Raw genomic sequence first — 13,427 nt, forward strand, 5'->3', positions numbered from 1 at the left:
GGTGACCAGAACTGAGCACAGTACTCCAAGTGGGGTCTGCCGAGGGTCTTATAAAGCTGCATCATTATCCCCGGACTCCTAAACTCAATCCCTCGCTTGATGAAGGCCAGCACACCATACGCCTTCTGAACCACCACCTCAACCTGTGAAGCCGATTTTAGAGTCCTATGGACCCAGACCCCAAGGTCCTTCTGATCCTTTACACTGCTAAGAGTCTTACCCTTGATATTATACTCCGTCATCCCATTTGACCTGCCAAAACGTAGCACTGCGCAATTATCCGGGTTGAAGTCCATCTGCCACTTCTCCGCCCAGTCTTGCATCCTATCTTTGTCACGCTGCAGCTTCTGACATCCCTCCAGACCATCCACAACCCCACCAACCTTCGTGTCGTCGGCAAACTTACCAACGCATCCCTCCACTTCCTCATCCAGGTCATTTATGAAAATGACAAACAGCAAGGGTCCTAGAACAGGTCCCTGGAGCACTCTACTGGTGACCGACCTCCATTCAGAAAAAGACCCATCTACAACCACTCTCTGCCTTCTGCAGGCAAGCCAGTTCTGGATCCACAAGGCAACAGCCCCTTAGATCCCATGCCCTCTCACTTTCTCGAGAAGTCTTGCATGGGGGACCTTACCGAACGCCTTGATGAAGTCCATGTAAACCACATCCACTGCTTTTCCTTCGTCAACGTGTTTAGTTACATTTTCAAAGAACTCCACCAGGCTCGTAAGGCACGATTTGCCTTTGACAAAGCCGTGCTGACTACTTTTGAGCATACTAAACTTCTCTAAATGTTCATAAATCCTGTCCCTCAGGATCTTCTCCATCAACTGACCAAACACTGAGGTTAGACTCACCAGTCAGTAATTTCCTGGGCTATCCCTCTTCCATTTCTTGAATATAGGAACCACATCCGCAATCCTCCGGAAACGCTGCCGTCTCCATCGACGACGCAAAGATCATCGCCAGAGGCTCTGCAATCTCTTCCCTCGCCTTCCACAGTAACCTGGAGTACATCCCATCCGGACCCGGCGACTTATCTATCTTGATGCTATTCAAAATTTCCAACACATCCTCTTCATGTCGACAAACTCAATCTTCGCAGTCCGCCGCAATCCTGTGGTACACCCACCCAGGTATATTTCCACCATGAATACCGAGGTAAAGTATTCATTAAGCACCTCTGCTATTTCTTCCGGTTCCGGACAGACTTTCTCAGCTTCACATTTTATTGGTCCTATTTCTTCACATCTCATCCATTTACTCTTCGCATATTCAGAGAACGCCTTATTGTTCTCCTTAATATTACCTGCCAAGGCCTTATCGTGACCCCTTCTGGCTCTCCTAATTTCCTTCTTAAGTCCCTTTCCTAGAAGCCGTATACTCATCTAGATCCCCATCACCGCCAAGCTCCCTGAACCTATTGTACGCTTTCCTTTTCCTTTTGACGAGGTTCAGCACAGCTTTCGTGCACCACGGTTCTCGTAACCTACCAAATCCTCCCTGTCTCATCGGACCGTTGTGATGCAGAACTCCAGACAAACATTCCTTGAAAATCTGCCACCTTTCTTCGGTACTTTCCCTCGAGAATACCTCCTTCCAATTCACGCCTTTGGTCTGAGCTCTCCCCTTCTCCATCACCCGTCTATTCTCCCGCTTACACTGTCTACAATCCTCCTCTATTTGTGGGCTAACCTCCTCGCTCTCAGTCACCTCTTCACGATTCCCTCCCCCCAACCTTTCTAGTTTAAAGTCTCTCCAGTCGCCCTTGCCAACATTCCTGCCAGGATATTGGTCCCCCTGGGATTCAAGTGCCACCCGTCTTTTTTTGTATCGGTCACACCTGCCCCTAAAGAGGTCCCAATGATCGAGGGACCTGAATCTCTGCCCCCTGCTCCAGTCCCTCAAACACGCATTCATCCTCCACCCCACTCCATTCCTGCTCTCACTTTCCCGTGGCACAGGCAGCAATCCTGAGATGACTACCTTTGCGTTCCTCCTTCCCAACTGTCTACCTAACTCCCTATATTCTCTTTTCATGACCCCTTCCCTCTTCCTACCTATGTCAGCGGTACCAATGTGTACCACGACCTCTGGCTCCTCTCCCTCCCACCTCAGGATTTCTGGGACCCGATCAGAGGCATCCCGGATCCCGGCACCAAGGAGGCAGGCCATATCCATGCAATGTGCTTTCCAACTCATCTTTATGTCATTCTCAAATTTTGTTTCCCTACACTCGGTCCCCTTCTCCAGATCGTCGATGTACATGGTAAATAGTTGAGGCCCCAGCACCGATCCCTGCGGCACGCCACGAGTTACCAACTGCCAAACAGAAAAGCACCCATTTATTCCGACTCTCTGCTTCCTGTTAGATAGCCAATCCTCAATCCACGCTAACACTTCACCCCCAACTCCGTGTACCTTCATCTTGTGCAGCAACCTTTTGTGAGGCACCTTATCGAATGCCTTCTGGAAATGTAAGTACGCATCCACCGATTCCCCTCTGTCAACCGCACTCGTTATATACTCAAAACATTCCAGGAAATTAGTCAAACATGACTTTCCCTTCATGAATCCATGCTGCGTCTAATTGATTGAACCATTATGTTCCAGGTGTCCTGTTATTTCTTCCTTAATGATAGATTCCAGCATTTTCCAAACTACGGATGTTAAGCTAACCGGCCTGTAGTTACCTCCCTTTTGTCTACCTCCTTTTTTAGCAGTGGCGTTACATTAGCTGTTTTCCAATCAGCTGGCACCTCCCCAGAGTCCAGTGAATTTTGATAAATTACAACTAATGCATTTAGAAAACCATTGAAAATTACAGCTCAGAAACAGGCCTTTTGGCCTTTATTGTCTGTGCCGAACCATTTTTTGCCAAGTCCCACTGACCTGCACTTGGACCATATCCCTCCAAACCCCTCTCATCCATCAACCCGTCCAAGTTTTTCTTAAATGTTAAAAGCATTTACCACTTTAGCCGGTACCTCAATCCACACTCCCACCACTCTCTGCGTGAAGAAGAACCCCCCGAATATTCCCTTTAAACTTTTCTCCTTTTACCCTTAACCCATGCCCTCTGGTTTTTTTCTCCCCGAGCCTCAGCGGAAAAAGCCTGCTGGCATTCACTCTATCTATACCCATCAAAATCTTATACACGTCTATCAAATCTCCCCTCATGCTTCGATGCTCCAGGGTATTAACTCCCAACCTATTCAATCTCTCTCAGTAACTCAGCTTCTCAAGTCCCGGCAACATCCTTGTGAACCTTCTCTGCACTCTTTCAACCTTACTTACATCCTTCCTGTAACTAGGTGATCAAAACTGTACACATTACACTAGATTCGGCCTTACCAATGCCTTATATAACCTTACCATAACACACCAACTTTTATACTCAATACTCCGAATTATAAAGGCCAATGTACCAAAGGCACTCTTTTCGACCCTATCCACCTGTGACGTCACTTTCAGGGAATTCTGTACCTGTATTCCCAGATCCCTCTGTTCAACTGCACTCTTCAGAGTCCTACCATTTACCCTGTATGTTCTTCTTTGGTTATTCCTTCCAAAGTGCAATATCTCACACTTGTCTGCGTTAAATTCCATTTGCCATTTTTTAGCCCATTTTTCTAATTGGTCCAAATCCCTCTGCAAGCTTTGAAAACCTTCCTCACTGTCCACTACACCTCCAATCTTTGTATCATCAGCAAATGCTCTGATACAATTTACCACATTATCATCCAGATCATTGATATAGATGACAAACAACAACGGACACAACACTGATCTCTGTGGCACACCACTTGTCACAGGCCTCCACTCAGAGAAGCAATCCTCCACAACCACTCTCTGGCTTCTTCCAATGAGCCAGTGTCTAATCCAAGTTACTACCTCCCCATGTACACCCAGCAACTGAACCTTCCTAACAAAGCTCCCATGAGGGACCTTGTCAAAGGCCTTGCTGACATCCAAGTAGACAACATTCACTGCCTTCCCTTCATCCACTTTCCTGGTAACCTCCTCGAAAAAACTGTAATCGGTTGATTAAACATGAACTACCATGCACAAAGCCATGTTAACTCTCCCTAATAAGTCCCTGTCGATCCAAATATTTGTAGATCCTGTCCCTTATCACACCTTCCAATAACTTGCCCACCACCGACGTCAAACTTACTGGCCTATAATTTCCCGGATTTCTTTTGGAACCTTTTTTAAACAACGGAACAACATGAGCCACCCTCCAATCATCCGGCACCTCTCCCGTGAATACTGACATTTTCAATATGTCTGTCAGGGCCCCTGCAAGTTCAACACGAGCTTCCCTCAAGGTCCATGGGAATACCCTGTCCGGTCCTGGGGATTTATCCACTCTGATTTGCCACAAGACAACGAGCACCTCCTCCCCTTTAATCTGTAAAGGTTACATGACCTCCCGACCAGTTTGCCCTATTTCCGTAGACTCCATGCCCGTTTCCTCAGTAAATAAGGATGCAAAAAATCAATTTAGTATCTCCCCCATTTATTTTGGTTCCATACAGAGTCTACCACTCTGGTCTTCAAGAGGACCAATTTTTTCCGTCACTATCCTTTTGCGCCTAACATACTTACAGAAGCTCTTTGGATTTTCCTTCACTCTGTCTGCCAAAGCAACCTCATGTCTTCTTTTAGCCCTCCTGATTTCCCTCTTAGGGAGCTTCTTGCACTTTTTATACTCCTCGAGCATCTGATCTGTTCCTTGCTGCCTGTACATTTCAGACAACTCTCTCTTCCTCTTAATCAGTGTTACAATCTCCCTCGTGATCCAAGGTTCATTATTCATATTTACTTTGGAATTCGAATGAATTAATTGCAGACATTTTCTGTTGTATGTGAAGAGTGCCCCAGTAAAGTAAATCAGATTGACCAACTGATTGCAATCAATGCCGAATGGGGAATAATTGACCCGTGTCGAAGTGAGAACCCGTTCCATATTGTGATTGTTTGCAGTATTGGGACAATGAGATGACCCGATCCAACACAAGAACACTTTATCTCCCAGGAACAGTGAGTCTGTGTGTCAGCGTTCAGCAAGCGGGGTGACATTCCCGGAGGTGCTGACATCTCACGCAGAGTGAAATCCAGAATTCAATTGGTGGGGACTGCCTTGTTAAATGCAGCTGGGGATTTATTGAGGGAATTTGTGAAAATGCATGTGGAGATCTTATACAATCTAATTGAAAAACATTTTGAAATCCGTTTCTCCAACTGACTGTACAGAACAGAAGAGGCACATTTATAGAGATCTCAAGGTGAAGTACATTAGTTCCAGTCACTGAACACGAGCAGTAACTTTTTAAAGCATATCATTTTATACATGTTTCACATGCAGTGAATATATTTATTTTAATTCCTGTCTCTGAGCAGTCAGATATTGATAATTCTGATATTTAGCACCATGCTCCCACACTGCCACCTCTGCTTGACCTGAAATAGATGCTCTGTTCCTCAATTATTTAAATCAAGTGTATTCGTGGAGGAACAAACTTACATTCTGCATTCAAAGGATGCTGAAGACGATTGGGTCACACGGAGTAAGGGGTAGGGTGTTAGCGTGGATTGGGGATTGGCTATCCGACAGGAAGCAGAGAGTCGGAATAAATGGGTGCTTTTCTGGTTCGCAGATGGTAACGAGTGGCGTGCCGCAGGGATTGGTACAGGGGCCTCAACTATTTATATAGACGATCTGGAGTAGGGGACTGAGTGTAGGGTAACAAAGTTTGCAGATGACACAAAGATAAGTGGAATAGTGAATCGTGTGGAGGGCGTAGAAGGTCTGCACAGAGATTTGAACAGGCTGAGTGAGTGGGCCAGGATCTGGCAGATGGAGTGTAACGTTAACAAATCCGAGGTTATTCACTTTGGAAGAAATAATAGCAAACTGTATTATTATCTAAATGGAAAGAAATTACAACATGCTGCTGTGCAGTGGGACCTGGGGGTCCTCGTGCCTGAGACGCAAAAACCCAGTCTGCAGGTACAACAGGTGATCAAGAAGGCAAATGGGATGTTGCCCTATATCGCAAGGGGGATATAATATAAAAGCAGAGATGTCTTATTCATCTGCAAGGGCATTGGTGAGGCCGCAGCTGGAATACTGTGTATAGTTTTGGTCCCCTTATTTGCGGAAGGATATATTGGCCTTGGAGGGAGTGCAGAGAAGGTTCACCAGGTCGATACCAGAGTTGAGGGGTGTTGATGATGAGGAGAGACTGAGCAGATTGGGTTTGCATTCGTTGTATTTAGAAGGCTGAGGGGGGATCTTGTAGAGACCTATAAGACAATGAAGGGGCTGGATAGGGTGGAGGTGGAGAGATTCTTTACACTTCGAAAGGGAACCAGAACTGGAGGGCACAGCCTCAAAATAAAGGGGGGTCAGTTTAAGACAGAGTTGAGGAGGAACTTCTTCTCTCAGAGGGTGGTGAATCTCAAGAATTCTCTGCCCACTGAAGTGGTGGAGGCTACCTCGTTGATTATTTTTAAATCACGGATAGATGGATTCCTGATCGGTAAGGGAATTAGGGGTTAGAGGGGTCAGGCGGGTAAGTGGAACTGATCCACTTCAGATCAGCCATGATATTATTGAATGGCGGGGCAGGCTCGAGGGGCTAGATGGCCTACTCCTGCTCCTATTTCTTATGTTCTTATGTCCCCATCAAACACTCCCCGGACAGGGTTAGAAACAGAGTAAAGCTCCCTCTACACTGTCCCCATCAAACAGTCCCAGGACAGGAACAGCAAGGGGTTAGATACAGAGTAAAGCTCCCACTACACGATCCCCATCAAACACACCCAGGACACGTACAGCACGGGGTTAGATACAGAGTAAATCTCCCCCTACACTGTCCCCCATCACACACTCCCAGGTCAGATACAGCGGGGGCGGGGGGGGGGGGGGGGGCTGGGGGGTGAGATACAGAGTAAAGCTCCCTCTACACTGTCCCCCATCAAACACTCCCAGGACAGGTACAGGACGGGGTTAGATACAGAGCAAAGCTCCCTCTACACTATCCCCATCGGACACTCCCAGGACAGGTACAGCTCGGGGTTCGATACACAGTAAAGGTCCCTCGACACTCCCCATTTAACACTCGCAGGACAGGTACAGCACGGAGTTAGATACAGAGTAAAGCTCAATCTGCACTGTCCCCATCAAACACTCCCAGGACAGGTACAGCACGGGGTTAGATAAAGAGTAAAGCTCCCTCTACACTGTCCCCCATCAAACATTCCCTGGACAGGTACAGCACGGGGTTAGATACAGAGTAAAACTTCCTCTACACTGTCCTCGCCCCCTCCCCCCCCCCATGAAACACACCCAGGACAGGTACAGCATGGCGGTAGATACAGAATAAAGCTCCCTCTACACTGTCCCCCCATCAAACACTCCCAGGTCAGGTACAGCACGGGGTCAGATACAGAGTAAAGTTCCCTCTTCACTGTTCACACATGAAAAACTCCCATGACAGACAGAGCACGGGGTTAGATACAGAGTAAAGCTCCCTCTACACTGTCCTCATCAAACAGTCCCTGGACAGGTACAGCACGGAGTTAGATACAGAGGAAAGCTCCCTCGACCATTTCCCCATGAAACACTCCCAGGACAGGTACAGCACGGGGTTAGATACAGAGTAAAACTCCCTCTATACTGTCCCCCATCAAACACTCCCAGGACAGGTACAGCACGGGGTTAGATACAGAGTAAAGCTCCCTCTGCACTGTGCCCCATCAAACACTTCCAGGACAGGTGCTGCACGGGTTTAGATACAGGTTAAAGCTCCCTCTACACTGTCCCTCATCAAACACTCCCAGGACAGGTACAGCACGGGGTTAGATACAGGGTGAAGCTCCCTCTGCACTGTCCCCCATTAAACACACCCAGGACAGGTACAGCACGGAGTTAGATATAGAGTAAAGATCAATCTACACTGTCCCCAACAAACAAACCGAGGATAGGTACAGCACGGGGCAAGATATAGAGTAAAGCTCCCTCTCCACTGTCCCCCATCAAACACTCCCAGGACAGGTACAGTACGGGGTTCGATACAGAGTAAAGCTCCCTCTACACTGACCCATCAAACACTCCCAGGACAGGTACAGCACGGAGTAAGATACAGAGTAAATCTCAATCTACACTGTCCCCATCAAACAAACCGGCGACAGGTGCAGCACGGGTAATTCTCCTCTGCACTGTCCCCCATCAAACTCTCCCTGGAAAGGTATGGCACGGGACGAGATGCAGAATAAATCCCCCTCTACACTGTCCCCATCAAACACTCCCAGGCAGATACAGCACGGGGTTAGATACAGAGTAGAGCTCCCTCTACCCTGTCCCCATCCAAAACTACCAGGACACGGACAGCACGGGGTTAGATACAGAGTAAAGCTCCCACGAGACTGTCCCCCATCAAACATTCCCTGGACAGATACAGCATGGGGTTAGATACAGAGTAAAGCTCCCTCTAAACTGTCCCCCATCAAACACTCCCAGGACAGGTACGGCACGGGGTTAGAGAAAGAGTAAAGCTCCCTCTACACTGTTCCCCATTAAACACTCAGAGGACAGGTACAGCACGGGGTTAGATACCGAGTAAAGCTCCCTCTACACTGTCCCCCATCAAACACTCCCAGGACAGGTACAGCACGGGGTTAGATACAGAGTAAAGCTCCCTCTACACTATCCCCATCCGACACTCCCAGGACAGGTACAGCTCGGGATTAGATACACAGTAAATCTCCCTCGACACTCCCCATTTAACACTCCCAGGACAGGTACAGCACGGAGTAGATACAGAGTAAAGCTTAATCGACATTGTCCCCATCAAACAAACCAAGGACAGGTACAGCACGGAGTTAGATACAGATTAAAACTTCCACTGCACTGTCCCCGCCACCCCCCCACCCCCCCCCCCCCCCCCCCGCCCCATCAAACACTCCCAGGACAGGTACAGCACGGGGTTAGATACAGAGTAAAGCTCCCTCTACACTGTCCCCATCAAACACTCCCAGGTCAGGTACAGCACGGGCTGAGATACAAAGTAAAGCTCCCTCAACACTGTCCCCCATCAAACACTCCCAGGACATGTACAGCACGGAGTTAGATACAGAGTAAAGATCAATCTACACTGTCCCCATCAAACAAACCGAGGATAGGTACAGCACGGGGTTAGATACAGAGTAAGGCTCGTCTGCACTCTCCCCCATCAAATTCTCCCTGGACAGGTATAGCACGGGATTAGATACAGAATAAACTTCCCTCTACACTGTCCGCATCAAACACTCCCAGGAAAGATACAGCACGGAGTTAGATGCAGAGTAAAGCTCTTCCGACACTGTCCCATCAAACACTCCCGGGACAGGTTCACAACGGGGTTATATACCTTGCAAAGCTCCCTCGACACTCTCCCTCATCAAACGCTCCCAGGACAGGTACAGCACGGGATTAGATACAGAATGAAGCTCCCTCTCCACTGTCCCCCATCAAACACAACCAGGTCAGGTACAGCACGGGGTTAGATACAGAGTAAAGCTCCCTCTACACTGTTCCCCATCGGATACTCCCAGGACAGGTACAGCACGGGGTTAGATACCGAGTAAAGCTCCCTCTACACTGCCCCCATCAAACAATCCCAGGACAGGTACAGGACGGGGTTAAATACAGAGTAAAGCTCCCTCTACACTATCCCCATCGGACACTCCCAGGACAGGTACAGCTTGGGGTTCGATACACTGTAAAGCTCCCTCGGCACTCCCCATTTAACACTCCCAGGACAGGTACAGCACGGAGCTCGATACAGAGTAAAGCTCAATCTACACTGTCCTCATCAAACACTCCCGGGACAGGTACAGCACGGGATTAGATACAGAGAAAAGCACCCTCTGCACTGTCCCCATCACACAAACCGAGGACAGGTCCAGCACTGGGTTAGATACAGAGTAATGCTCCTCTGCACTGTCCACCATCAAACACTCCCTGGACAGGTATCGCACGGGACTAGATACAGAATAAAGCCCCCGCTGCACTGTCCCCATCTAACACTCCCAGGAAAGATGCAGCACGGATTTAGATACAGAGTAAATCTCTCCCGACACTGTCCCCCATCAAAGACTCCCTGGACAGGTACAGCACGGGGTTAGATAAAGAGTAAAGCTCCCTGTACACTGTCCCCCAACAAACACTCACGGGAAAGTTTCACAAGGGGGTTATATACCGTGTAAAGCTCCCTCTGCACTGTCCCCCATCAAACACTCCCTGGACAGATACAGCATGGGGTTAGATACAGAGTAAAGCACCTCTACCCTGTCCCCCATTAAACACTCCAAGGACAGGTACAGCACGGGGATAGATAAAGAGTAAAGCTCCCTTTACACTGTCCCCCAACAAACACTCCCTGGACAGGTACAGCACGGGATTAGATACAGAGTAAAGCACCCTCTGCACTGTCCCCATCACACAAACCGAGGACAGGTCCAGCACTGGGTTAGATACAGAGTAATGCTCCTCTGCACTGTCCACCATCAAACACTCCCTGGACAGGTATCGCACGGGACTAGATACAGAATAAAGCCCCCGCTGCACTGTCCCCATCTAACACACCCAGGAAAGATGCAGCACGGATTTAGAACATAGAACATAGAACATTACAGCGCAGAACAGGCCCTTCGGCCCACGATGTTGCACCGACCAGTTAAAAAAAAAAAAAAACTGTGACCCTCCAACCTAAACCAATTTCTTTTCGTCCATGAACCTATCTACGGATCTCTTAAACGCCCCCAAACTAGGCGCATTTACTACTGATGCTGGCAGGGCATTCCAATCCCTCACCACCCTCTGGGTGAAGAACCTACCCCTGACATCGGTTCTATAACTACCCCCCCTCAATTTAAAGCCATGCCCCCTCGTGCTGGATTTCTCCATCAGAGGAAAAAGGCTATCACTATCCACCCTATCTAAACCTCTAATCATCTTATATGTTTCAATAGGATCCCCTCTTAGCCGCCGCCTTTCCAGCGAAAACAATCCCAAATCCCTCAGCCTCTCCTCATAGGATCTCCCCTCCATACCAGGCAACATCCTGGTAAACCTCCTCTGCACCCTCTCCAAAGCCTCCACATCCTTCCTGTAATGTGGGGACCAGAACTGCACACAGTACTCCAAGTGCGGCCGCACCAGAGTTGTGTACAGTTGCAACATAACGCTACGACTCCTAAATTCAATCCCCCTACCAATAAACGCCAAGACACCATATGCCTTCTTAACAACCTTATCTACTTGATTCCCAACTTTCAGGGATCTATGCACACATACACCTAGATCCCTCTGCTCCTCCACACTATTCAAAGTCCTCCCGTTAGCCCTATACTCAACACATCTGTTATTCCTACCAAAGTGAATTACCTCACACTTCTCCGCATTAAACTCCATCCGCCACCTCTCGGCCCAACTTTGCAACCTGTCTAAGTCTTCCTGCAAACTACGACACCCTTCCTCACTGTCTACCACACCACCGACTTTGGTGTCATCAGCAAATTTGCTAATCCACCCAACTATACCCTCATCCAGATCATTAATAAATATTACAAACAGCAGTGGCCCCAAAACAGATCCCTGAGGTACACCACTTGTAACCGCACTCCATGATGAATATTCACTATCAACCACCACCCTCTGTTTCCTATCCGCTAGCCAATTCCTGATCCAATTTCCTAGATCACCCCCAATCCCATACATCTGCATTTTCTGCAGAAGCCTACCATGGTGAACCTTATCAAACGCCTTACTAAAATCCACATATACCACGTCCACTGCCTTGCCCCCATCCACCTCCTTGGTCACTTTCTCAAAAAACTCAATAAAGTTAGTAAGGCACGACCTACCTGCCACAAAACCATGCTGACTATCACCTATCAATTCATTACTCTCCAAATAACTATAAATCCTATCCCTTATAATTTTTTCCAACATCTTGCCGACAACAGAAGTGAGACTCACCGGTCTATAATTCCCGGGGAAGTCTCTGTTCCCCTTCTTAAACAATGGGACAACATTCGCTAACCTCCAATCTTCTGGTACTATACCAGAGGCCAACGACGACCTGAAGATCAGAGCCAGAGGCTCTGCAATCACTTCTCTTGCCTCCCAGAGAATCCTTGGATAAATCCCATCCGGACCAGGGGATTTATCTATTTTCAGACCCTCCAGAATATCCTGCACATCCTCCTTATCAACTGTAATACTGTCTATTCTACTCCCTTGCAACCCAGTGTCCTCCTCAGCTATATTCATGTCCCCTTGCGTGAACACCGAAGAGAAATATTGGTTCAATGCTTCACCAATCTCCTCCGGTTCCACACATAACTTCCCTCTGCCATCTATAACTGGCCCTAAACTTGCCCTAACCAACCTTCTGTTCTTGACATACCTATAGAACGCCTTAGGATTCTCTTTAACCCTATCCGCCAAAGTCTTCTCATGTCCCCTTTTAGCCCTTCTAAGCTCGCTCTTCAACTCCCTCTTAGCCAATCTAAAGCTTTCTAGTGCACTACCCGAGTGCTCACGTCTCATCCGAACATAAGCCTCCTTTTTCTTTTTAACCAACAAAGAAACTTTTTTGGTGCACCACGGTTCCCTAGCCCTACCAATTCCTCCTTGCCTGACAGGGACATACCTATCACAGACTCGCAGTAGCTGCTCCTTGAAAAAACTCCACATGTCGGACGTTCCCAGTCCCTGTAATTTAGATACAGAGTAAATCTCTCCCGACACTGTCCCCCATCAAAGACTCCCTGGACAGGTACAGCACGGGGTTAGATAAAGAGTAAAGCTCCCTGTACACTGTCCCCCAACAAACACTCCCGGGAAAGTTTCACAAGGGTGTTATATACCGTGTAAAGCTCCCTCTGCACTGTCCCCCATCAAACACTCCCTGGACAGATACAGCATGGGGTTAGATACAGAGTAAAGCACCTCTACCCTGTCCCCCATTAAACACTCCAAGGACAGGTACAGCACGGGGATAGATAAAGAGTAAAGCTTCCTCTACACTGTCCCCCATCAAACACTCCCTGGACAGGTACAGCACGGGATTAGATACAGAGTAAAACTCACTCAACACTGTCCCTCATCAAACAAACCCAGGACAGGTACAGCGCGGGGTTAGATTCAGAGTAAAGCTCCGTCTACACTGTCCCCTCCATCAATCATTCCCAGGACAGTTACAGCACGGGGTTAGGTACAGAGTGAAGCTCCCTCTACACTGACCCCATCAAACACACCCAGGACAGGTACAGCGGGGGTGAGATACAGAGTAAAGTTCCCTCAACACTGTCCTCATCAAACACTCAGTACATGTACAGCATCGGGCAAGATACAGACAAAAGCT

The sequence above is a fragment of the Mustelus asterias genome, unplaced genomic scaffold (genome assembly GCF_964213995.1).
Source record: "Mustelus asterias unplaced genomic scaffold, sMusAst1.hap1.1 HAP1_SCAFFOLD_36, whole genome shotgun sequence".
Lineage (NCBI taxonomy): Eukaryota > Metazoa > Chordata > Chondrichthyes > Carcharhiniformes > Triakidae > Mustelus > Mustelus asterias.